The 24,397-nt window shown below is 45.5% G+C and overlaps 1 protein-coding gene, 1 long non-coding RNA gene and 1 pseudogene across 8 annotated transcripts in view; 1 reads left to right on the forward strand and 2 right to left on the reverse strand.

Moving 5' to 3' along the window:
• Positions 1-24,397, reverse strand: part of LOC147999372 (uncharacterized) — a 267,261-nt gene that overhangs the window by 241,052 nt on the left and 1,812 nt on the right. Inside the window, exons 1-3 of one of the 3 annotated variants that reach the window (XR_015643982.1) lie at positions 24,358-24,397; positions 23,491-23,582; positions 21,135-22,030 (exon numbers count right to left, since the gene is read on the reverse strand). The exon at positions 24,358-24,397 is cut by the window's right edge and continues 968 nt beyond it. This is a non-coding gene — a long non-coding RNA (uncharacterized LOC147999372). Of the gene's footprint in view, positions 1-21,134; positions 22,031-23,490; positions 23,989-24,357 lie in introns of all 3 variants that reach the window. The other 2 variants (XR_015643981.1, XR_015643980.1) reach the window with 2 other exon arrangements.
• The window catches only part of Mylk3 (myosin light chain kinase 3), an 80,720-nt gene that overhangs the window by 4,113 nt on the left and 52,210 nt on the right, over positions 1-24,397 (forward strand). Inside the window, exons 1-4 of one of the 4 annotated variants that reach the window (XM_087594092.1) lie at positions 13,288-13,354; positions 13,792-13,899; positions 15,642-15,744; positions 18,664-18,781. The gene's annotated coding sequence lies outside the window, so the exon portion shown is untranslated. Of the gene's footprint in view, positions 1-11,007; positions 11,096-13,287; positions 13,355-13,791; positions 13,900-15,641; positions 15,745-15,861; positions 15,953-18,537; positions 18,782-24,397 lie in introns of those variants that run through there. The other 3 variants (XM_087594093.1, XM_087594094.1, XM_087594091.1) reach the window with 3 other exon arrangements.
• Positions 7,791-9,367, reverse strand: LOC147999374 (small ribosomal subunit protein uS17 pseudogene; annotated as a pseudogene). The gene has a single exon (XR_015643979.1). The product of XR_015643979.1 is annotated as a small ribosomal subunit protein uS17 pseudogene (transcript).

Here is a 24,397-nt window from a genome sequence, read left to right on the forward strand (position 1 = left end):
TGCTGGGGGTCCAAATTCAGGTCTTCTTGCTTGTGTGGGAGAGACTTCACTGGCCCAGTCATCTTCTCAGACTCAAAATTTCCATTTCTAAAGAAAAACCGGTGGGTGGGCAAGGGGAGATGACTCAGTGGGGAAGAGAGCTTGCTATGCAAACACCCATGTAAATTTAAGACTGGGTGCCTGTAACCCCAGCACTGTGGATGGGGTGGAGAGAATTACTCAGGCTCCAGTTTCTGTGGGAGACCCTAGCTGGTGAAAATCCAGAGAGAAGTCCCCAGCCTTCTGGAATAGACAAAGGCTGACACTGGAATAAAGACCAATGTATGTAGATCAACAAAGGACAAACAAGGTAACCCCTGGTCAAGAAATGCCCAACCCCGACAGAGAGTGATGGAGCAGGGCTCCTCCCCTTCATGCTTGCTGTACTCACACAGGTGTGTGCGTACATTACACATACAAATACTAGCATTAAAGCATAATGGCTCACACTCGTAATCCTGGCACTCAGAGGTCTGAGACAGGAGGACCATTATGAATTCTAGTCCATCCTCAGCTATACAGTGAGTTCCAAACCAACCTGCAGTAGGCTTGTCTAAAAAACAATTAAGGATCTGTAACATGCAGTATAACAAGCACAGTACGGCAGCATCTACTTGTGGTCTGTGGCTTTGTTTCTGTGCTCTGTATTCCGTCCCATTCATCAGTGCATCACAGCCACACAAAGGCTACAGGGGCTTTGTAATGGACTTTGAAATCAAGACACATGAAATCTTGGGGTTGGAATGATGGCTCGATGAGTAAGAGAGCCTGCCTATCTTCCGAAGCACTGAGTTCAATTCCCAGCACCCACTTGGCAGTTCACAGCCATCTGTAACTCCGGTTGCAGGGAATCTGATGCTCCTTCCGGCTTCTGGGAGTACCAGGTACACGGATGATGTACGGACATACATGCAGGCCAAACGTCCATACACAGAAAATAAAGACAGATGCGATACCTGCCATTTGTTTCAAAGTTGTTTTGGCTTTGGGAGGAGTTTTCTCTGCCCCCATGTTAACACCGTTTTCAGTTTCTGTGCAAAATGTCATTGGAATTTTGATAGGAATTGTGTTACCATTTAGATACGTTGTACTCAAGTCCATAAGCATGAAATATCTTCCTCATTTGCGGCTTTTTCATCTCCCTCAGTGTTTTCTAGTTTTCAGGGTACAGATCTTCCACTCCCTTGAGTAAATGTACTAAGTCATGCTTATACTATTTCTGTGTAAGTTTTCCCCTCTGTTTCATATAGATTGTTCCCGATACAAAGAAATGCAAATGAGCCAGGAGTTACGGTAGCCCAGGTCTGGAATTCCAACACTTGGGAGAGAGAGGCAAAAGGATCAGGATTTTGAAGTCAGCCTGTGTTAAAACCTTAACCCTAGAGGTACGAGGGATGGCTCTGAGGTTAACAGCACTGGTTGTGTACTCCAAAGGACCCAGATTTGATTCCTAGCACCGACATGTTAGCTCACAACTGTTTGTGACTCCAGCTTTAGGGAATTTGACTTTTCACCTCCACGGGCACCAGGCACACATAGTACACAGACATAAGCAGGAAAACACCCAATATATCAAATTAAAATAAAGAACTTATTACTCTACTGCTATTTACGTGTAAGCTCAGGCCGTAGCGTCTGAACTTAGAGCGACTGGAGTCTTAAAGGGATGGGCCCATGATCTAACATGATAGAAAGCAAGCTTGACCCCTTCGATCTCTGGATTTATTAGAAAGGACTCTCTCCCTTCAAGGCTCCATCTTGCTGCCCATGATCTGATGCTTTCCCTCAATGTTCTCCCACTGTAAACTGAGCACCCACTATAGCTACAAGGTTCTGTCCTTGTAGTTCATTCTGAGGGTGATTTCCTATCAGCTCCTTTCACATATGTTAGGTTATAACATTTGCTCAAACTGGGCATCTGTGGGCTCCTCTAAACTCAGGGTGACAGGGACAATGTCCAGGAGATAAGTCTCTTTTGTCTTGAACAGAGGGGCTTCCTTTTCTCTGCTAACTGAATGGCTAGGAGATAACATTCCACTCTGGAGTCTTACAATCATGGGAGTGTGCAGAGTCCCGCTGTCCTGTCAGTTTGGGTCCTTGTCTCTAATCTAACATATGTCATAACTGTGGCAAGTTATCCCCGTTCTTCCTATGATGAGAGCTTCTCATCAAATTTAAAGCCTCTGTTCACACACCTCACCTGGAAATGACCTCCATCTTTCTTTTAAAATGGAACCAGACTCAGGTAGCAGGCCACTGTCTCCTAGAAGCCCCCCTCATCTTATGCCACCCTCTATTCACTTAGGGTACAGGTCATGGCTGATCCTTCCATAGCCCGCTATCATTGCCTGGTCCTTGTCTCTCTTAAAGACCCTTCCTACACAGAACAATACTTCCTTATCCCCAAATACGTGGAGAGGCCTAAAACCCCATCATTTATTGCCTCCTCCAGGCAGGACTCCCTGTTCTCACACAACACTGATATCTTGGGAGTTAAAAAACTTAATGGGTTCTCCTGCATGGTCCAAAACCTTAGAAAAATTAAGGAGGCTATAATGACCATTTCCCCACAGTCCCCAACCCCTATAACCCCCTTTCATCTATCCCCACCAGCACCCTTTTCCTTTCAGGTTTTTAGTTTTTGACTTAAAAGACTTTCTTTGTACACCTTGCCTCCACTCCTCTGTATGCCTTCGCCTGAGAAGACCCCAATACTCTAACAACTTACTAGGATGGTCCTACCCAGGCCCCACTTCTTTGGTCAATTCCTACAAAAGGATCTATCTTTCCTAGACCTTTCTCCCACTTTATTTCTGTACTATGTGGTCAATATTCCCTTCTGTAGGACATTCAACCTTCCAGGTCTGCATCCCTCGCTGTTCATTATCTAGGTCTCTTCCCACTAGGAGGAGTCTCTCCACCCTCTTCTTGGGTTCAGGAGCTACTCACAAACCCCTTACCCAACACAAAGGGAGACCTCGTAGTTTTACTGGGCCTTTCATTTCTTTCCATACCTGGATCCCTAACATCTCATGTATAGCACACCCCCTCTATGAGGCCACTAGAGGGCTCATTCAGGAACCTCTTCTGTCTCTGCAGTTCTACCAGAGCTCCATAGACGAGCTTAAACACCCTGTCCCAGGCCCTCCACCATCACATCTGGTCTCCTTGGACTCTTTCTTTCCTTCACTCCACTCAGAGGCAAGTGCTAGCAGTTGTTAAGCAGTAGAAGATTCCTATTCTCCCATAGCTTATTTGTTGAAACGACTGGATGTGCTTGCAAAAGGCTTGGTCCTGTGTTTACAACCCTTGACTACCGCTTCATTCCAACTTCCAGAAGTTTACAAAATTTCACGACGCGATCTGTTTTATGAGCTTACTTTACAGCTAATCAAGGATCTCCAAAGCCATAGGAGGTTTCCTTTCCTTGCCCCCACCTGGGCTGCAGGGCCTCCATGTCTTTCTTTTGCATCCCAACCTTACCCCTGAGCTCTCCCCTCCGCTCAACCCTGCTCCCTTGAATCTACCACCTCTTCAGCCACTGCCTCCCATCACCTCTGCTCTGAGATCCTGGGTCTCCCACAAATCCATTCTCATGCGTCTCGTTCACCTCTGCACACAGACCGTGCACTGGTTCGTGTGGCAGTTCTAACAACATCTGTACACACATGCAGCTGCATATGCCATTATCCAAGGACATCCCGCTCCCCCACCGCAAGCCCTCCGTCTCTCCACAGGCAGAACTGACAGGCCTCGCAAGGGACCTCATCCTGGCCGATGAAAACAGGTTAACATCTATACTGACTCCACGTATGCCTACTCCAGCATCCCCAATCTGGAGACCCGGATTCCTAACACAGAGAGGAACACCCATTACCAATGCCACTCATACACAGAAACTCCTAGAAGTCACATTGCTACTCACTACGATCATCTCCGCAGGGGACACCGAAAGGATAGACCGTATATCTCCCTGGCTGATAAAATGGTGGATAAACTGGCCAGGGAAGCTGCTCTCACCCACCAGGACCCCCCCGCCCCCCATAATGGTAACACAAACTTTAGCCCTTAAGCCCCCCATCCTTCACCCCAGAGGTTCTTACCCACTTCCTATTCCACCCAGCTAATCAGACTCTCTTGTCCCTCACAATACCCCGTCAGGCTGAGGCGGGAAGGTAAGGGTTTTTATGGGTAGCTCTTCCAGGCTGAGACATCTGCTTGCATATTAACTTCAGGCCACCACCTTCCCCCATTTGCCAGTGAGGGATTTTGCTGGCCACGGACTGGTGATAACATATGCAGACAAAGACACAGCCATCAACCCTTTTTCCAGATGGGTGGAGGAGTTTCCAAGCACCAACATAGGATCCTCTACCATCACCCAGATCCTTTTCTCTGATTATTCCCTCTTGGCCTCCCAACCTCACTTCCGCTATCTTGTAACACCTCATTTCTTAACACACACTGGGAGTTCCACATCCCTTATCACCCACAGTCTCTGCAAAGGGAACGAACTGAGCTGTTAAGGAAACTGACCAAACTCTCCTAGAACTGAAGTTGAACTGGATAAAGCTTCTTCCGCTAGCCTCTTTGAGGTTCTGCTCCCTCCCGCCACATCCCACAAACTTCAGGCCCTTCGAGGTCATGAATTCTCTTTTGGGCATTTACTCCATACTCCTGTCCTGTCTCAGCAGCTATGGGAAAGAACTTAACTCCTTCCTCCTGCCCCACTGAGAAGGGAGACACAGCCTTCCAGATAGGAGACCTGGTTTACCTGGCAGAGGCCTACCGCCCCACCTGGGCCCTTATGGTCAGGACCTCAATAAAATGATTCTCCTCACGCCACAACTGCTAAACCAGAAAACATCTCCCGTCTTAGAAGACCTATCTGCTTGCACAGAGCAGCCCCCACTGAACCCATGAAGCTAAAACTTAGCTCCTTTCCATCCCGGAACAGTCAGACAGAACTAACCCCACTGCTTGCTCTCTACTATCCTTCCTCAAGGACTTCCAGAATGACCTTTGGTTGAAGCCAGGACCTGTCACCAGTTGGGTTTCCCTCCTGGCAACTTCTATCCAGTACACTCCAGACCAAATCCAGTTTTTCTCCATCTGCCTACATTTCCTTCTTTATGCCATCTCTTGTGACATTCTACAACTGCTGGATCTTATCCTTAAGCTATTTTACTTTCTTCTCTTGGTGGGTCCGCTGTCTATCACTGCCCCCATGACTGGGGTTGGAAGCTCCTCTTGCTCTCTTTTACCTGATTATTGTTACTTTGGGGATTAGCTGGTGCCGTCCATTCTTCAGAACTCCGTCTCAGTTATAAAATGCTTCTTTTAAACTCAGTCCTAACTCTGACCTTAACTCCAGCAAGACCTTAGGGGGTCACCCTGTTCTGGAATCCCAGATAACAAACTCCTGGGGTTGGGGAGGAAACTGTAGCTTTTCTGGGGTTCTTAATAAGACAGTCTGCACACAGGAAGCCCATTTAGCTCTTTCAGATGGCGCACGACTTCTTGGCAATGACAAAGACTCCAGTTGTGTTGGTCTCTGGATCCTGTCATGATCTCATTGACAGAAACAAGCCACATTTGTAGTTATGTACGCTAGGGTCACTGGGCTGCTGCTGATGGCAGGGATATCTGTGTTGGCCTTTCTGCAGGACACATTACAATACACCTCCCCACGGGCCTGGTTAGGGCCCCTACTTCCAATGATTGCATTGACTCAGTAGCTAAAAGCTCCTCTGGGCGTCTATCTGGACACATACCAGAGAGAAATGAGGAACGATACAGGCAATCAAGTTCAAGAAAAGACCTGATGAACTGGGCAAAGGGGAATTTTGGCTTCAGAGAGGGGGCTAACAGCAAGGAGCTCCTTCCAAAGGCCTTCCTCTGCCTGGAGGTAAAGGCTCTCAGCATTTCTGTCCTCCATCTTTTCCTTGGATACATGGGGAATCCCGGTTCCTCTCTCCAGAGCCAGTGGATCTGACTTCTTTGATCGCAAGGATTCCTTCCTAGAAATGCTTGCTTCGTAAATGGCAGCCATGAAGTGCTCTCTAAATTCAAACTGACCTAGGAAAAGACTGTTGGATTTTTCCAAGGGTAAGACCGGTCACAAATCCTTTAAACAACAACTCCACACCTGAGACCCGCCTTTGGGCACCACCCGTACAAACTGTGGGTACAGCTGTCTGTGTGGGCCCCTATCAAGACTGCGCTAGGCTGAGATCCCTGATGGCACCTAGTTCGAATGTCCCAATGGCCTCTTCTCTTGTTACCCTGTCAATCATTGCCAAATTGTATACTTAGGTCCGGATCTTTTTCTTCTTTGTTTTTGTTTTGGAGCAGGGTTGCTCGGTGTATCCCTGTGTTTCCCAGAACTTACTCTGCAAACCAGGCTGGCCTCTAACTCACAGAGATCTGTCTGCTTCTGCCTGCTAAGTGCTGGGATTAAAGACGTGCACCACCATGCATGGCTTAGTTCCAGATCTTATAGTCATGTCTGAAAATAAATTATCACATCACCCTTATCCAAACCAAAAGGGGCAGTATATTATTTCTAGTCCTACCAGGAGCAATCATGGGAGGCAGCAATGACTGGGAGGAACAGCCATTGGACTTCAAGTGCAACACAGAGAACTCACCCAACAATCAAGGCTGTTCCGAAATGGGTCTAGGGCAGCACTGGAAAACTCCAGACTCAGTTGGACTCTCTGGCAGCAATGGCAACACATTATGGCAGAGTAGAAGAAACTGTGATATACGTCAGGGGAGGAGTGTTGGTTTTACATGAATCTTTCTGGGGTATAAGGGAGGTTGCCAGACAACTGAAAGGAAGAACAAAATTGTAGCTGGGCTTTTGGCTACTTTACGGGTTCCTTTTCTACCACCCTTCTTCACCCCTATTCCACCCTTCTAACCCCTCAACACTAGGTAGGAAAGAAAGAAGGCTAGAGGAGAAGGGGGAGTCAATATCATCAGACTGCTTCCTGTTGATTAGGGCATCAAGTTCCTTGGGGCGAGTTTGATCTACAAGATACCTAGTTTTTGTTTTTTTTGTTTTTTGTTTTTTTTGCAAATGACTGCTTAACAAACAGCGACCAGCAGCAACCAACCAACGACCTGCTTCACGTCTCGGGGTCCTAGCATTTATAGACCCTCTGAAAAGTTCCCAGAATTCCAAACATCACACACTTACAAAAACTATCTACAGCTGGCAAAATAACTCCCCTCCTAGAGCATGAGGCAAATCATAGTCAGCTGCTGTGGACAGTCTGAAGCAGCCCCATATCCCACACCTGGGGTCAAATGAAAACTCATTCCTCTAACATTTCTTTTAAATTTTGGTTTTTAAAGAAACCAAAACTGCCACTCTACAGAATCATGAGCCAGATCCCCCCTACCAGTCTGGACAGGCTTCTGGACATTTGGAGAACATGGATAGTGCCCTGTATTGGGTCCCTTATAGTTCTGGCTCTAACCTTAGGTCCTTGTGTTTTAAAATTCCCCTCTAATTTGTTGCAGCAGAGAATACAAGTTCTTACCTCCTCCAATCAATAGCTAACTACATCTGACTGAGGACCAGGAACCCTACAGGGTCCTGGGACCCGACGCTCCCAGGAAAATGTAAATGGTCTTGAGGAACCAAGATAATGTCTAAAGTTAGAAGGCCCTGAGTCATGCCCCACCCCCACCCAACCCTGCTCAGCCATAAGCAGCTAAGGAAGAGACGACACCCTCACAATCCATTTCTTTTATGCCTCAAGGTTCATAATGAACAGAACTGGATTCCTACAAAATTACAGATTACCTTAGTCATCACAGAAAAGAATATTTGCAGAGATGTTATTCCCAGGACAACCAGTTTTTCTCAGTAGACAATTCTACATATGGGGGGGGGGCTGCAGAATGAATCTACCTGTCAAGGCTATGACAATCTCCCCATTGTCAAGCACCTCACTCCAACTCTATAAAGGGTTTCAACCAGCTTTTTCCCTTACAGAGACCATTTTCCCCATGGGTCTGTCCCATTTGAAATAAATAGTCCAGTCTGCTGAGGTCAGACTTCTGTCTTTTTCTGCCTTCCATCTCTTTTGGCTGCCTCTTCTGGGGCAGATGGACTAGGGAGAAACAAAAGTCCAAATATTCATTTTCTAGTTTCAACCAAGTATGGGTAAGAAGCTGATGCTGTCTGAAGTGGGAAGATAGAAAAATATCCACAGAAGAAAATGACTCCATTAGCTGTTGGAACCTTCTGGTACTTCTCCATCTGATGTGAACCAGCTACAGATGGTGGATACCCCAAGATGTGTCTTTTGCCCCATGTGGGTTGTCATGATTGTTGTAGGACTGAGGTTTCCAGCCTGTGCTCTAATGAGCCAAGTTCACTCAATGGTCTCTCATAAACCAAAAAAAAAGGGAAGTTAATAGGAAAAAGTAAAATGGTTCAATATGGCTTCTTTGGGAAGAAGGACAAGAGATCCAACAGACACTACTTCCTCCTATCCCCCCATTCCATCGTCAGGGTCCTAATATGAGGATAAGATTTACGACAAGAGATAGACACACCCAAAGCAGTTCAGTCAGGATGTGGTCCCCATCCAATTGTCTCAGCTCTCGCCAAGTCCTCAGACAAATGATAGCTTTTAGACAGAAAATTCCTCCTCTGGTTGCCCAAAGCTTCAGCCTTTTTATCTCCCAATGTAAGACTCCTAGGAGAAAGGCTAGTTCCCTTGGAACCTTGCTTCAAGAGTTCAGACCCAGAGTGGAGGACAGTGGCATTTCTTTTTCTTTTTTTTTTTTTTAAGTTGGAAACCAACTTTTAATTGTTCTAGGGCATTGGCTAGAGTCCCCTCAGAACTTCTGAAACTGCTTCTTGGTGCCAGCAGCCTTGGTGACCTTGAGCACATTGAATGGAACAGTCTTGCTCAGGGGCCTGCACTCTCCAACAGTGACAATGTCGCCAATCTGGACGTCCCTGAAACAGGGGGACAGGTGTACAGACATGTTTTTGTGACGCCTCTCAAAGCGGTTGTCCTTTCGGATGTAATGGAGATAGTCCCGGCAGATGACAGTGGTCCTCTGCATCTTCATCTTCGTCACAACACCAGACAGGATCTGACCTCGGATGGAGACATTACCAGTGAAGGGGCATTTCTTGTCTATGTGGGTGCCCTCAACGGCCTCCTTGGGCGTCTTGAAGCCTAGACCGATGTTTTTGTAGTACCGAGAGAGTTTTTCCTTGCCAGTTTGTCCCAGCAAAACTCGCTTTTTGTTTTGTAGGCTGCTTTTGGTAAGCACGCTCCGTCTCAATGTCCGCCATCTTTCTAGCAGCCTGAGAAAAGGCGAGGTAGGAACACCGACAGTGGCATTTCTTTTGATACTCATTGCCTTCCTTGCAGGCCAGATGCAGGGATGTGAGAATCTCTTGAACTGAAAGCCAAATATGCTTCGGTGCTAGTGTTACAGTTACATGTAACCTCCGCCCCTCCTTGGGAATCTTAGATGGTGCTAGTGTTACAGTTACATGTAACCTCCGCCCCTCCTTGGGAATCTTAGATGGTGCTAGTGTTACAGTTACATGTAACCTCCGCCCCTCCTTGGGAATCTTAGATGGTGCTAGTGTTACAGTTACATGTAACCTCCGCCCCTCCTTGGGAATCTTTTAAATGTAATTTTTGGGCCGTAGAAATATAAAACAATAAAGTGAAACCTTTATGTTACGGTTTAGGTAGAAAATGTCTGCCCATAGGCTCACGTATTTGAACAATTGGGCGTCAGCCAATGCTCTGTTTTGGGAGGTGGGACCTGGCTGAGGGAGTGAGAGCTGGGCTTTGAGACCTACAGCTTAACTCCACTTTCTGCCACTTTGATTCTGTTTATGGCCACAGGAGCAAGCTGTATTCTCCCGCCACCATGCCTTCTGGCATGTCTATTCCCAAACTGTGAGCCAAAATAACCCTTCCAGAAATTGCTTCCTATTGGGTATTTGTCACAGTGATGAGAAAAGTACAAATGCTAAAAAAAAAAAAAAAAAAAAAAGTGGTACCAAGAAGAGGGTGGTTTCTGTGATAAATCTGGGTGGGTGGTTGTAGCCAGGCCTGAAAAGGAGGCAGACTAAAGTCTCATACAATAGACAACCTTACTCAGAACATCAGCTAATCAGCTAACTTATATTGAGGGTTAAGAAGAATCACCTGAGGAAAGCTACAATCACCAGGACAATCCACACGAAGTGGATGACAAGCCACACGACGTGGACAAGCTACACGTGGCAAAAACATGTTTTCCCACAAAGGCATATAAACAAATAGCAGCTAGTTGTAATGAATGACTTGAAGTAAACTCACATCTGGGAGGGTCATGAAGGCATATTCCAAGAACAATTCCATGGTTTTGAAGACACTGAGGTCACAAGACTCTTATCGAAGCTTCTTGGGGTTTCCTTACGAGCGTTCAGAAATCTCCTTACAGGATTCTGTTCTCAGACCATGTTCCGACACATGTTCTTGGGCCTTCGGAATGGATTTCTAGAAGAAACGCTGAAGATCGGACCTACGGATAGAGAAAAGACGAAAATGTTGGTGGAAGTGTGGACAGTAATCACATGCTTTAGAGGACCCTGATATTCATGCTCTGTTCTGGCAAAGAATAGGTGTTTTGCCTGTGTCCTGGAAACTTGAATCAGGCTGAATTCAAAAGCAAGGGACAAAGCCAGACATGGGGTGCACACAGGAGGCAGCACTGAGGAGGCAGAGACAAGAAGATTTCTACTAGTCTGAGAACAGCCTGGTCTAAAACAGCTGGGGCTACACAGACACCATAAAAAACCAAAACCAAACAATAAACACCAAAAAGTAATGGGCAAAGTTGCCTGGCTGGGGAAGTTTCAAGATAGCCTGACATCTAGGCCAGAGCCTGGTTATGGTATGTTTTTGCTTACTTGTTTACCAATATTTACAGGGAGAGAAGAGAGAGTGGCACAGAAAGAAGTGAATAGTCCTCATTTGGACGAGAAGAACTTGGACCTACCCAGAACTGCTTGCACATGGTAAGTGTCACTTACTCCTCTGTTGCTGTGAGAAGACATTACGACCAAAAGCAACCGAAGGAAGAGTTTATTTCAACTCAAGCTTTGGAGGGTTCTCTCTATGATGGTGAAGCAGAGGGAGGGCAAGTAGCAGCAGGCATGGTGATAGGAAGGAAAGCCGAGGGCTCACATCCCAAACCACAAGCACGAAACACAGAAATGACACATCTTTTAACTCTCGAAGCCTACCTCCAATGATATACTTTCTCCAACAGGGTCACATCTTCTAAGCCTCTCCAAACAGTGCCACCAACTGGGGACCCGTGCTCAAGTACATGAAGCTACTTGAGAGCATCTACCATAGGGACTAAAATTGTAGGCTGATGTCATTATGCTGGTGAAGGCAGACACAAGCTAAAACGAGGCCTGCCATTGGATGAGAAGGCAGGAACAGAGGTTTTAGGAGAGGGAGAAACAGAAGAGAGGAAAAGCAACATGGAGGCATATATAAATGATCCTCGCCATGCATCTCTATGTAGATACAGGTTGTTATGAATATTTCTTTTTTAAAGATTTATTCATTTATTATATATAAGTACACTGTAGCTGTCTTCAGACACACCAGAAGAGGGCATTGGATCTCTTTACAGATGGTTGTGAGCTACCAAGTGGTTGCTGGGAATTGAACTCAGGACCTCTGGGAAGAGCAGTTGGTGTTCTTAACCGCTGAGCCATCTCTCCAGCCCCCATTATGAATATTTCTTAAGGGATGGATTTCTATAGGCCAATTTATTTTTTTATAAATTTATTTATTTATTTATTTATTTATTTATTTATTTATTTATTTATTTATTATGTATACATTATACAGCTTTCTGCCTGCATGTATGCACATGCAGGCCAGAAGAGGGCACCAGACCTGACTATAGATGGTTGTGAGCCACCATGTGGTTGCTGGGAATTGAACTCAGGACCTCTGGAAGAGCAGACAGTGCTCTTAACCTCTGAGCCATCTCTCCAGCCCTAGGCCAATTTATCTTATCTAGCTGGGCAGTTTTTATCTTTATCAATTGGTTGTGAGTTTATTATGTGGATATATTGTGGATTGAGAATTTAACATATAAATCTGATTGATAAATTACAGTTTATTGAGTCCTGATTTCACTGGGCAGTTGGGAGTTTATACCTTAATTACCAGGGGGCGGTCTTTGGGACTATGAGCAGAGTCGGTGGCAGGGAGACGAGATAGGCCAGCCCGTGCTGGCCTTCCAGAACCCTGATTTTACTGGGTAGCTGAAACCAGAGAGTTCACAGCTAGCAGAGAGCTGCCAGGAGAGATACTAACCAGAGTTAAATTATGGATAGTTTCATGTGGCCCCTTGGGGCCAGAACTAACTCCAGGGACCAGTGTGGCAAGGTGCCACGCTGGACCGGTTTGCAGATCGCCTGGGTCAGAGAGTACTTGGGGGTCGCTTGGAGCCACTGAGGTAAAGATACCCACAGTACGGTGTGGCCCTATAGGTGCCGGAACTAGGACGGGTTAAAAGGTTACCAAATTTTAATATTTACCACAACAATAACTATTAAGCAGCTTAGTTAAGCAGCCATTAAGGAGCAGCCTCAGACCTTTTCCTGGGACAAAAATAAATGTGCCTCAAGGGTAAGACCCACTACCTCCAGAGCCCCAGTGTATAACAGTGTAAACACACTTGAAAAGACTGTCCGAAAACATGGAGGCTTCAGGGCTCCATGTTGGAAAATGGCCGCTTGGCGAAATATTTTCCCAGATTTAGCTGTGAAGGGATTCAGAGGTTGCTGCAGTTGTGACCCCAAAGGGCCACACTACTTTTCGAGCTGAACTAGGTCCTGCCCAGGTTGGGTAGGTTTTGCTGACATAAGATCCAAGAGTAATGGGGTCGTGACGACTTGCATCAAGGTTCCAAAAAGCCACTGAGGCTAGACAGCATGCAGCCATTTCCATAAAGCTCCCCCATGGGTTGTGAGTGAAACTATAAAGGCGAAGACTAAGTTGCTATGGAGATACTGGGACGATGGAGGTGCCAGAAACATCTGGTAAGGCAACTGCAGGCACCCATTAGTACTGGCCTAGTAGAGGCTGCATACACTGTCAGTCACCGAGTGGGTGGGGTGTGGTGATACCGCAGGACTCACATTGGTCAGATCTTTCTGTACTATTTTCCGCATCCTCCATCGGGACAGGAAATATTTACAAGATGTACACAGCAAGTCACTCTTTGAAAAGAGGAAGGAGGTTTGAAGGTTGAGGGGAGGAAGAAGGGTAGGAGGGAGGAGGGGAGGGAAGAGAAAAGGAACACATTTTATTATTTTTTTTGACTGCTACCCGTCAGTTCACCTTTTTAATTTGGTGGGCTGGTAAAGAGTAGGAACTATTCTCCCACTGTAGTCATCAAATGAGTTTCCATCAAGGTTCCCCTGGGGGTAAGTGATATAAAGATGGGAGAATGGCTTGAGGTAACCCATAACCTGTCTTCCTTATCAGTAGACTGCCTGGAGAACAGCTCCCTCTGCAGATGCTGACTGATGGGTTAGAGGTGCAGGGATGTGGAGAGGATGAGCTAGCTTTAGCCTCAGAGCAGCCATTCCTCACCCACCTCTGTGTTGGAACTAACATTCTGTGACTAGTAGATAAAAAAACAAAAACAAAAACAAAAAACTTTCGTAATCTATTAATTTAGCAGACCCCTAGCATGCTGGCTAGATTTACATCAACTTGACACCGGGCAGAGTCATTTTGGAAGAGAGAACTTCGGTTGAGAAAATGCTCCCACTAAATTGGCTTACAGGCAAGTTTGTGGTGTGTCTTCTTGATTGACAATTGGTAGGGGAGGGCCCAGCTCACTGTGGATGGTGCCACTCCTCAGCAGGTGGCCCTGGGTTCTATAACAAAGCAGACTGAGTAAGTCATGAGGAACTCAAGCCAGTAAGTAGCACTCCTGTGTGGTATGGCCTCTGCATCGGTTCCTGCCTCCAGGTTTCTGCTCTGACTTCCCTCAGTGATGGAGTGTTACCTGAAGTGTAAGTGAAATAAACCTTTCCCTCTCCAAATTGCTTTTGGTCATGGTGTTTATCAAAGCAATAGAAATCCTAACCAACCGGCTGGAGAGATGGCTCAGTGGTTAAGAGCACTGACTGCTCTTCCAGAGGTCCTGAGTTCAAATCCCAGCAACCACATGGTGGCTCACAACCATCTGTAATGGAATCTAATGCCCTCTTCTGGTGTGTCTGCGGATAGCTAGAGTGTGCTCATATAAAAATAAATAAATAAATCTTAAAAAAAAAAAAGAAATCCTAACCAAGGGCTAGAGAGGTTAAGAGCACTAACTGCTCTTCCTGAGGTCCTGAGTTCAATTCCCAGCAATCACATGGTGGCTCACATCCATCTGTAGTGAGATCTGATGCCCTCTTCTGGTGTGTCTGAAGACAGCTATGGTGTACCCATATATAAAATAAATTACAAAAAAAGAGAAAGAAATCCTAACCAAGACACCTACCTTCCACCAACCCAAAGGCTAAGAATGACAACAGGTAACTTCTTCAACCTGTAGAAGAGTTCATCTATCTTACTGTATCCACCTCTCTGATGGACCCATCAATGTGTTTTAAATCTGCCTTGACTTACGACCTTTTTCTTCTGTAAAACCACGAAACTGCTTCCACATTGCAACCTGAAATTTAGGACAACCTAAATCTGTGTTTCTTGGCCGTAGTCACTCAAAATGGCTCCAGAACTATTGTCCTCTTATTACTTTTGTTGTGGTTGTTTTTGAGACATGGTTCTTCTGTTTAGCCCTGTTCTGGAACTTGTTCTGTAGACCTCACTGGGCTCAAATTTAGAGATCTGCCTGCCTCTGCCTCCCTAGTGCTGGGATCAAAGGTGCTCACCGCCATCATCTGGCTATTGTCACTGTTTGAAACGGTCTCTTGACTTAGCATTGACTGGACTGGAATTCACTATGTAGTCCAGGCTGGCCTGGAACTTGTAGAGCTCTACCTTTCTCTGCCTCCTGAATGCTGGGATCAAAGGTGCTAACCGCCACCACCAGGCACCCTCTTATTACTTTTAAGGTAAGAACAGTGTGGGGGTTTTGTTGACATTTTCTTTCTGGGCCTTTTCTCTCTGTGTTTTCCTGGATTCCATTTAGTGATTGTATTGGACTTTGGATCTTATTTTGTTTTTTATCTATCCTTAAATATTTCCTTTTTAGTCTGTTCCTAGAGATATTGCCTCTTTGAACACTTTATTTCAGGTTTTATATTATTAGTTTCTTTTTTTTTTTTTTTTTTTTGGTTCTTTTTTTCGGAGCTGGGGACCGAACCCAGGGCCTTGTGCTTCCTAGGCAAGCTCTCTACCACTGAGCTAAATCCCCAAGCCCCCATATTATTAGTTTCTAATAACTTTATCTTATTTTTTTTCAGACCAACCTATTTTTTAAAGGTTTTAGTCATTTGCTTCCATTTCCTGATTATCTTTGTTTTCTGGAGAGTTTATTTTTCCTGTCCATGTATGTGACTGTTTCTCTTTTAGGCTCCTGCTTTTGCTAATATCCTGGTGGCCATGTTTAAGAAAGAGAACTTGTGTAACTGGATGTCTCTCAGCTGTGGGGATTATGATGCGGTGCTCTGAAGAGGTATGGCAAAGTCAGACTAATCTTCAGCTTGAGGCCTCCTGGCCATTAGGGAAGGATTCACCAAGCTGAGGACTAAAACCCAGAGACTCTCTAGCACAAACTCATGGCAATTTCCTGTTTACTTCTGTCTGGGAGTGACCGAAAGGGAGGGAAGGAGAGAAGGAAAAGCAAATGGCTGCTTCTATCAGAGGTCACCTGGTTCACACAGGTCAGTAAAGCTTTTTTTCTCCATCCTGCTGCTTATCTGAGACACCCCAACTCTCTCATCCCCATGTGGTACCCACTTACTTTGTCCTGAGTCCTTTTACTGCCTAAAAGGATATACAAGCAGTCACACGTGACAGGGCAGATGCCTTTAATTCTAGAGCTGGGGACACAGAGGCATGTGGATCTCTGTGAGGTTAGCCTAGCCTGCTCTACCTAGGAATTTCCAGGTCATCCAGGGCTATCTAGTAAGACCCTGTCTTAAAAAAACAAGACAAACAACCAAACCAAACCAAAACATAAAAAAACAGGCAAACATACAAAATTGTTCCTTATAAAAATGCAAACGCAAAGTGTATAAATGGTAAAGAGAAGGGGAAAGAGATCTGACACAGCGCTAATATCCAAAATACACAAAGAACTCAAGAAGGTAGCTCCAGAGAACCAAATAACCCTATTTAAAGATGGAGTACAGGGTTGGGGATTTAGCTCAGTGGTAGAGCACTTGCCTAGCAAGCACAAGGCCCTGGGTTCGGTCCTCAGCTCTGAATAAAAAAAAAAAAAAGAGTACAGAGCTAAATAGAGAATTCTCAACTGAGGAATCTCAAATGGCTGAGAAGCACTTAAAGAAAATGTTTGACATCCTTAATCATCAGGGAAACGCAATCAAAATGACCCTGAGATTCCACCTCACACCAGTGAGAATGGCTAAGATCAAAACTCAGGTGACAACAGATGCTGGTGAGGATGTGGAAAAAGAGGAACACTCCTCCATTGCTGGTGGGATTACAAATGGTACAACCACTCTGGAAATCAGTCTGGAGGTTCCTCATAAAATTGGGTACAGTACTACCTGAGGACCCAGCTATACCTCTCTTGGGCATATACCCAAAAGATGCTCTAACATACAACAAAGACACGTGCTCCACTATGTTCATAGAAGCCTTCCAAGGACAGCTGCCCTCAGTGGTAGGGTCGGATCCTTCTCAGCACTCTCTATACCTATCCTCCTGGTTCTGGTCTATCCTTTTTCCTAAAGACAGAATTTGATTTTGCGTATTCTCAGTTCTTTGTCACTTGTCCAGATATTGACTTCTTTCTACAGCTGTAGATCTAACAGTTACCATTGTTTTCCCTACTTGTTGACATAGACATAGTTTTAAAGTTTTTCTCTATTTCCAAACAAGCAAACTCTATTACTTGCTTATTTAATTGGCCCTTAGCCTCTATTCTCCTCAAACTGAAAAACCCTCATCACAGCTGTAAAAAAAATTACAATCGATTAAACTGAAAAAACTTATTTTGATAAAATACAGCAAGTTCAACAATCCTGCATAACATATGGTAATATTTAGAAATGTAGTTCAAAAAAACAAAAAAAATGGTATATCAAGACTTTATTAAAATTCACGTATCTCATTCTAGCTCATGCATAACATGGAATAAAATCTCACTTATTTTGTGGTTAATAAACCAGTTTATACTTTCTTAAACACTCCTAATAAATACCCAGGTTTGAAATGCTTTAGCTCCTGCTGGTCTTTCCTACTGTATTGTTTTTCTTAGCTTGTTCCTCACGTACCAAGTTCTGTTCATAGCATTGTTCTGTTTGTTTGTTTGTTTGTTTGTTTGTCTTTGCAGTTCTCAGAATTTCTCAGGGTCTCATCAGGCTAGGCAGGTAACTCTGAGTTCCCCTGGCAGTTTGAATAGGCATGGCTCCCAGAGACTCATGTGTTTGAATGCTTGGCCCATAGGGAGTAGCAATATTAGGAGGCGTGGCCTTGTTGGAGTGGGTGTGGCCTTGTTGGAGGAAGTGAGTCACTGTGAGGCCAGGTTTTGAGGTTACATATGCTCAAGCTATGCCCAGTGTGGGGTATAGTCTTCTGCTGCTGCCTTCAGATCAAGATGTAGAACTCTTAGCTCCTTTAGCACGAAGTCTGCCTGCATGCTGCCATGTTCCCACCATGATGATAATGGACTGAACCTCTGAAACTGTAAACCAGCCCCGATTAAACATTGTCCTTTATAAGGTGGTTATGGTGTCTCTTCCCAGCCCCACTTTTGACTCCTGGTAATGACTGCAGCTGTCAGAGAAACACTGATCCACTAGCAGCCCTGGTTACCCGGTAAATACTTCAGTAACTTCTTTGGCTTTCTGGATCTGATTCTAAATGATCATTCTATGACAAATTAATATGTTAAAGTAATGCTGGGATTACAAGTGACCAATCAATGGCCAGAAATAAAGGATGGAACCTGAGTCCCAGAGAGCAAAGAATCAGTTCTTCCTGTGGGCAACACTAGGCTGTGGAGTGTGGGGCAGCAGGTCTGCCAGGAAGGAGTTCTCATTTACTCAATTCTATTGCATCCCTAGTAGGATAGACTGGAGAGGGTTGGCAGCATGGCCTAGAGGAGCTCTCAGTGGGCTGAGGCCAGCTGACACATGCCACTTAGGTTTCCAAGGAGCCAAACTCCCCACTCACGCACGGATGATGCACTTGTGTCTAAATGTGGTGCTGCTAGGGCACCTGGCCAGCTTCAGGGCAGGAAATAGAATGTCCCTTTCTTCACCAGCAAAGCAGTCTGGGCATGATTTATGCTAGGGCTGATGAAGAAGCTCAAAGGGACAGCCAGCTGAAGAAGGGAGGCCAGGGGACAGCTTGCACAGCTCTTGCTTGGGGTTTGTAGTTGTTGACGAGTCTCTTACCTGTCCAGGTCTAAAGGCCTCTGCCTGTAAGATGGAGATATTTCCACATCCTACTGAAGACAAGGGAAAGCAACGTTACTGACTGGCCACTTGGGATCCACGGATAAAGGCACTATTCAAGTTCAGGTGATAAATTTACTTTGTGTTTGTGTTTTCAGAAGTGTATTGGGTGTAGGTGAACCCTCCATAAATGCTTTCAGAGTCTGGTTTTAAAAACAACAACAACCAGTATGCTGGTCCTGGGTGCATACATTTGCTTCTAATTTGACCAGGTTTGGGGAAGTTGCACATGAATTTGAGAATTCATAGAGTGCTTTTCCAAACCTGGTACTGTGATTAATGATACGGATGCTTAAATCATGTGAAAATGTCACCGCTTCTGACTGTTCCCAAATGCTCACTAGCTTTGTGTTGTAAAAATTCCATATTGATTATACTTTGTAGGCTATGAATTGTGCCTGGAGTCAAGAATCTTTCTTCCTCCATTGAATGGGAGTCTATTTAAAAACAAAGGAAAAAAAACCAACTCGGCACAACTGGTATCATGGCTCGTGCCTGCAATCCCAGCACCCAGGAGACCAAGGCAGGATTGCTGTGTGTTTGAAGCCAACCTAGGCCACACAGGAGCTCCAGGCTACCTCAGGTTATGGAGTATTTTATATAAAAAGCACCAACCAAGAAACCAAACACACTGCTCTTTGTCTCGTGGGATTTGCTACTTTTGTTTGGCTCTGACCAAGCTCTCACATGTAGCCACCACCCAGGATTTAAAATGTCTCCTGTATCCCAGAAGCAGCTTTGTGTCAGGCCCTCGTAATCACGTATATCCATTCCCCCAGTGACCTTATCCCGGTACTTCTCATCCCGAGAAATACCGTGGACGGTTACTACCATCTTGCTTTTAGTCTATTCTCCTAAGTTTTCAGCTCATTTTGTTGAATCTACTGAGCTTTCGTGGGCACCTTGAGCTGAGGACGGGGCCTAAATAGACACCTGATGCTGCCAAGCTCTGCCTGGAGTTTTCTTAGTTCTCTTTCAACTAGACTTGTCTTACCTTGGCCTCTTATATCATCCATCCATCAAGGCTCTCAGCTTAAACCTTGTTTTCTCCGGACAATCCCAAAAGGGATGCAAACCTTTTGCCTCTTTCTCACAGTAGCACTCCATGACTCAGTTTCTGGAAAAGTCGTGGGAGGCCAGCCAACCACAGCCAACCACAGCCAACTGCAGCCAACCGCAGCCAACCACCATGCTGTCCCTTTGTTGATTCTGGTGGCACTTTGTTTCCTAGTACAGATGCTCTCTGAGCCTGTCCTCTCTCACTCCTTCACATAGCAGAGCTTCTTGAGGGTCTGTCAGACCTCAGACCCCAGACCTGCTTGGTGTGTTCCTTTCCTAGTCTTCTTTCCCTGTCACCTGGATGAGCCAGGAGCCTCTTCTATAGACCCTTAGGTCCTTAGATCTATCTCTCTCTCTCTCCCTCCCTTCCTCCCTCCCTCCTTCCCTCCCTCCCTCTCTCTCTCTCTTTCTCTCTCTCATAGGTACAGGTAAAGAGGAGGAAAAAAATCTGTAAATAGATGAAGATGAAATTCACAGATAGGCTAGACATGCTTGTATATTGGACAATTTCACCCCAACATACTCGTGTCCTTTGCACATATCTGTGAATGGCTAATTTCGGTTGTCAACTTCACACACCTGGCAAAGAGGAACCTCAACTCAGAGATTACCCCCATCACAGTGGCTTGATGACATTTCTGTGGGGGGCAGTTTCTTTCTTTTTTTTTTTTTTTAAGATTTATTTTATTTATTATATATAAGTACACTGTAGCTGTCTTCAGATACACCAGAAGAGGGCATCGAATCTCTTTATAGATGGTTGTGAGCCACCATGTGGTTGCTGGGAATTGAACTCATGACCTCTGGAAGAACAGTCGGGTGTTCTTAACCACTGAGCCATCTCTCCAGCCCAGTTTCTTGATTGCTAAGTAATGCAGTAGGGCCCAGCTCACTCTGTGTGTGTGTGTGTGTGTGTGTGTGTGTGTGTGTGTGTGAGTGTGTGTGTGAGTGTGTGTGTGAATGTGAGTGTGTGTATGTGTGTGAGTGTATGTGTGTGAATGTGAGTGTGTGTATGTGTGTGAGTGTATGTGTGTGAATGTGAGTGTGTGTGTGTGAGTGTGTGTGAATTGTGAGTGTGTGTGTATGTGTGTGTGAGTGTGTGTGTGAATTGTGAGTGTGTATGTGTGTGTGAATGTGAGTGTGTGTATGTGTGTGAGTGTATGTGTGTGAATGTGAGTGTGTATGTGTGTGTGAATGTGAGTGTGTATGTGTGTGTGTGAATGTGAGTGTGTGTGTATGTGTGTGTGTATGTGTGTGTATGTGAGTGTGTGTGTCTGTGTGTGTGTGTGAATGTGAGTGTGTGTGTGTTACGCAAGCACCTGTGCACACACATGGTACCCATGGGCAGATGGACAGGGACTGTATAAGAAGAGTGACTAGGTAAGCCAAGATTTAGTGTTGTCCATGGCTCTCCTTCAGGCTCCTACCCTGAGCTCCTGCTTTGTCTTCCTTCAGTGATGACTGTAACCCGGAGGCTGAAGGAAGCTCTTTACTCTCACGAATCGTTTTCTTCATGCTGTTCATCACAACAACCAAACGGAAACTGGGACAGAATTTGGCACCTAGAGTTGGGTGTCGCTGTGACAGGTCTGTTGTTTGAGGGGGAGAACTGCAGAAATGTTTGAAGATAGGGTCTGGAAAAGCCATTGCTCCCTCAGAACCTAATGAGCTGTTGTGGGACTTGGAAGTTGATGCTGAGAACAATGCAGGTGTGGAGGCCCTGATTTATGAAGTCTCAGGCGGGGAGTCTGAAAGACCCGTAAAGATTGCATCGGGCTCACTGATGTGATATTTAGAAGTAAGAATCTGTGCTGTTTGGTCCTTTGGGGCTGAAGAAATAGATGTGATTCACAAGAGGCTGGCTCCCAGTGAAGTCCAACAGGAACAACTGAGTCTAGTTAGCTAGGCCTGAGACACCAGCTGTGGTAAATAAGACTGGAATCAATGAGGTAAAATCTTCTGGGAAATATTTCCTTAGGATCAGCACGCAGATGCGCTGGTCCAGAGGGTGCAGGGGCTGCATTTCGCACACAAAGCCAAACTTAGTAATATGTACGAATCTCCACATAGTACTGGCTTTGAAGGCACCGAGGGCTTGTGGAGAGCAGCTGAAACTCGGCACCATGTGGCAGGGTTGGAGTCCCTGAAGACAACCAGGAGGCCATTGTTGAAAGTTGAGAGGAGACACCAGAATGACAGAGAGGCAAGGACATCCATCAAAGACAGCAGCAAGTGTGGCACAGAATCGGCTGGTGCCTACAAGGCAAATGGCAAAACATGTGTATTGCTAATGCAGATCTGTCCGAGTTCCTTGTATCCCAGAGGATCTCGAGTCCTAGATAATCAAGCACAGCTTTTTATACCATTGGGTTTTTGTTTTCCTTTAATCTGATTGTAACTGTGTTCTGGTTCTGCCATCTAGGGATGAGAAATATTATTTTCGATTTTACAGGAGCCCATAGTTAGGGGAATTTGGATTTCTAGTGGAGATATTGGATTTTTCAAAGCATTGAGATTTGTAAAGACTGGGTGACTTTTGAAATGGTCCCCCGTGTTTTATATTGGGATATCAATAGGAGAGCTTGGGGACGTGAAAGGTTATGTGACGTATTTGTGCATCATATTGCGATGGCTAACCACCCCCTTGGTTGTCAGCTTGATGAACCTGGGAAGAGGGAACCTTGACTGAGAAATTACCTCCGTCAGATTGGCCTGTGGTCATCAGACAGCTCTAGACCATTTTCTTGATGGCTAACTGATGTAGGAGGGCCCAGCCCACTATGGGGCAGGCAGTGTGAGAAAGGTAGCTGCTCGGGCAGAGGAAACACACCCATAAGTAGCATTTCTCCATTGGTTTCTGCTTCAATCTCCTGTCTTGGTTTCCCTCAATAATGCACTCTAACCTGTAAATTGAAATTAAAACCTTTTCTTCTTTGGTTGCTTTTGGTCCCTGTTTTATCACTGTTTGTCACTTTATCTTCTGTTCTGCTATGTTACCCTTCCTCCCATTCAGACTTTTGGGGTTTCTTGTGGCACAAGTAGAGTTCTTGAGCTCACAAATACAGTCAAGGAGCTTAAATAAGATTGCAGTGAAATAATCCAATATCAAAGCTCCGCAGGTCTTACTCTGGTGAGAATTAGCGCAATGTGTGTGTTGGGATAGAGGCTACAGGAAGTCTCCCCTCTACAGTGAACACTGGCTTCAGAGGCAGAGAGGCCCAGCTCCCACCGACTTACCGTGAGCCTCCGTCCCTTCAGAGCAGCAAATGTGAGGCGCGTATGAAAACACGCCACAGTGGAAGCACATGTAAAAGCGGGCTATGGTGACAGGGTGAGCTGGCAGGAGGACAGACAGGCAGTTGGTCCAGTTCTAACTTGTTCATTTGTTTGGGTTTTCTGGGTTGGCAGTTGGCAAATGCGGCTCTCTAGGGAGAAATTGCAGATTCTAGACTGACAACAGGAAGTTTTAGACTACTAGGACACGATTGCCCAAGTTTAAATTTAAGTTCTTCTGTGTATTTAGAACTTCCCTGATTCTTATAAGCCTGAGTTTGTCTTTTGAAGTGTGTCTCCTTCCTCTTAGACTTGTTGGAAGGGGCACGTAAAGTCATTTATATAGGGATGTTGTACTAATAACTGGCACATTAAAGTGTCTACCCAGCCCCTTAAATGGGTTTGCTTCACGATAATGATGAACATGCAAATGGCCGACTTACCACAGTTCCTTTTGGATTTGGTTCCTGGCGGTGCTTTCTTTTCTCCTCCAGTGTGCCAGGCTAGTTCCATTCGACCTTGCTGAGGCCAGGAACTGTGTAACCGAGGGTGCAGGGGAGGAAGACACGAAAGAGAAGAGCTTCAACCTGGGATATGATGGCTGACTGTGGAATCCTGGGGGCAAATCTTCCGACCACGAAGGGCTGGAGGGGACTGTCATGCCTGGGCAGTTTCAGCACAGTTGTCCCCCCACTCTGCTTCTTCACAGGGCTGGCTGGTTTGGATTTTGTTTCCAGGTGGCTTCTGAATTCATCCTGTCAGGATTTGGAATGGCTTCACTTCTCTTTCTGGGGTTGCTATGACAAAGTTATAGACTTTTTTTTTTTTTTCTGTGAAAGAATTAGCAGGCTGGAGAGATGGCTCAGCGGTTAAGAGCACCGACTGCTCTTCCAGAGGTCCTGAGTTCAATTCCCAGCAACCACATGGTGGCTCACAACCATCTGTAAAGAGATCCGATGCCCTCTTCTGGTGTGACTGAGGATAGCTACAGTGTACTCATATATAATAAATAAATAAATCTTAAAAAAAAAAAGAATTAGCAACTGATCTTGGTATCTGGGAGTCCTTGCATTTCAGTGCCTTCCTTTCATCCTCAGATGACTGCTAGTGTCGAGCCTATGTCCCACAGGCTGATGTGACCCCCATCTAGTTGCCCCTGAGGTCTCTCAACCCACAGAACAGGCAGGGAGTTCCATGATCTAAGGGGATCCATCAGTTTAGTCATCTGGTTCTGTCTCTGCCCATCACTTGCCGTGTGATCTCTGGTGCTTAGATTTTTCCGTTGGAAAACAAAGAGAGGTTACCTGTACCTTCTGAAGTTTCTCTTGCCTTCCTACAGGAGTTCTATGA

The sequence above is a fragment of the Rattus norvegicus genome, chromosome 19 (genome assembly GCF_021556685.1).
Source record: "Rattus norvegicus strain SHRSP/BbbUtx chromosome 19, alternate assembly SHRSP_T2T, whole genome shotgun sequence".
Classification (NCBI taxonomy): Eukaryota; Metazoa; Chordata; class Mammalia; order Rodentia; family Muridae; genus Rattus; species Rattus norvegicus.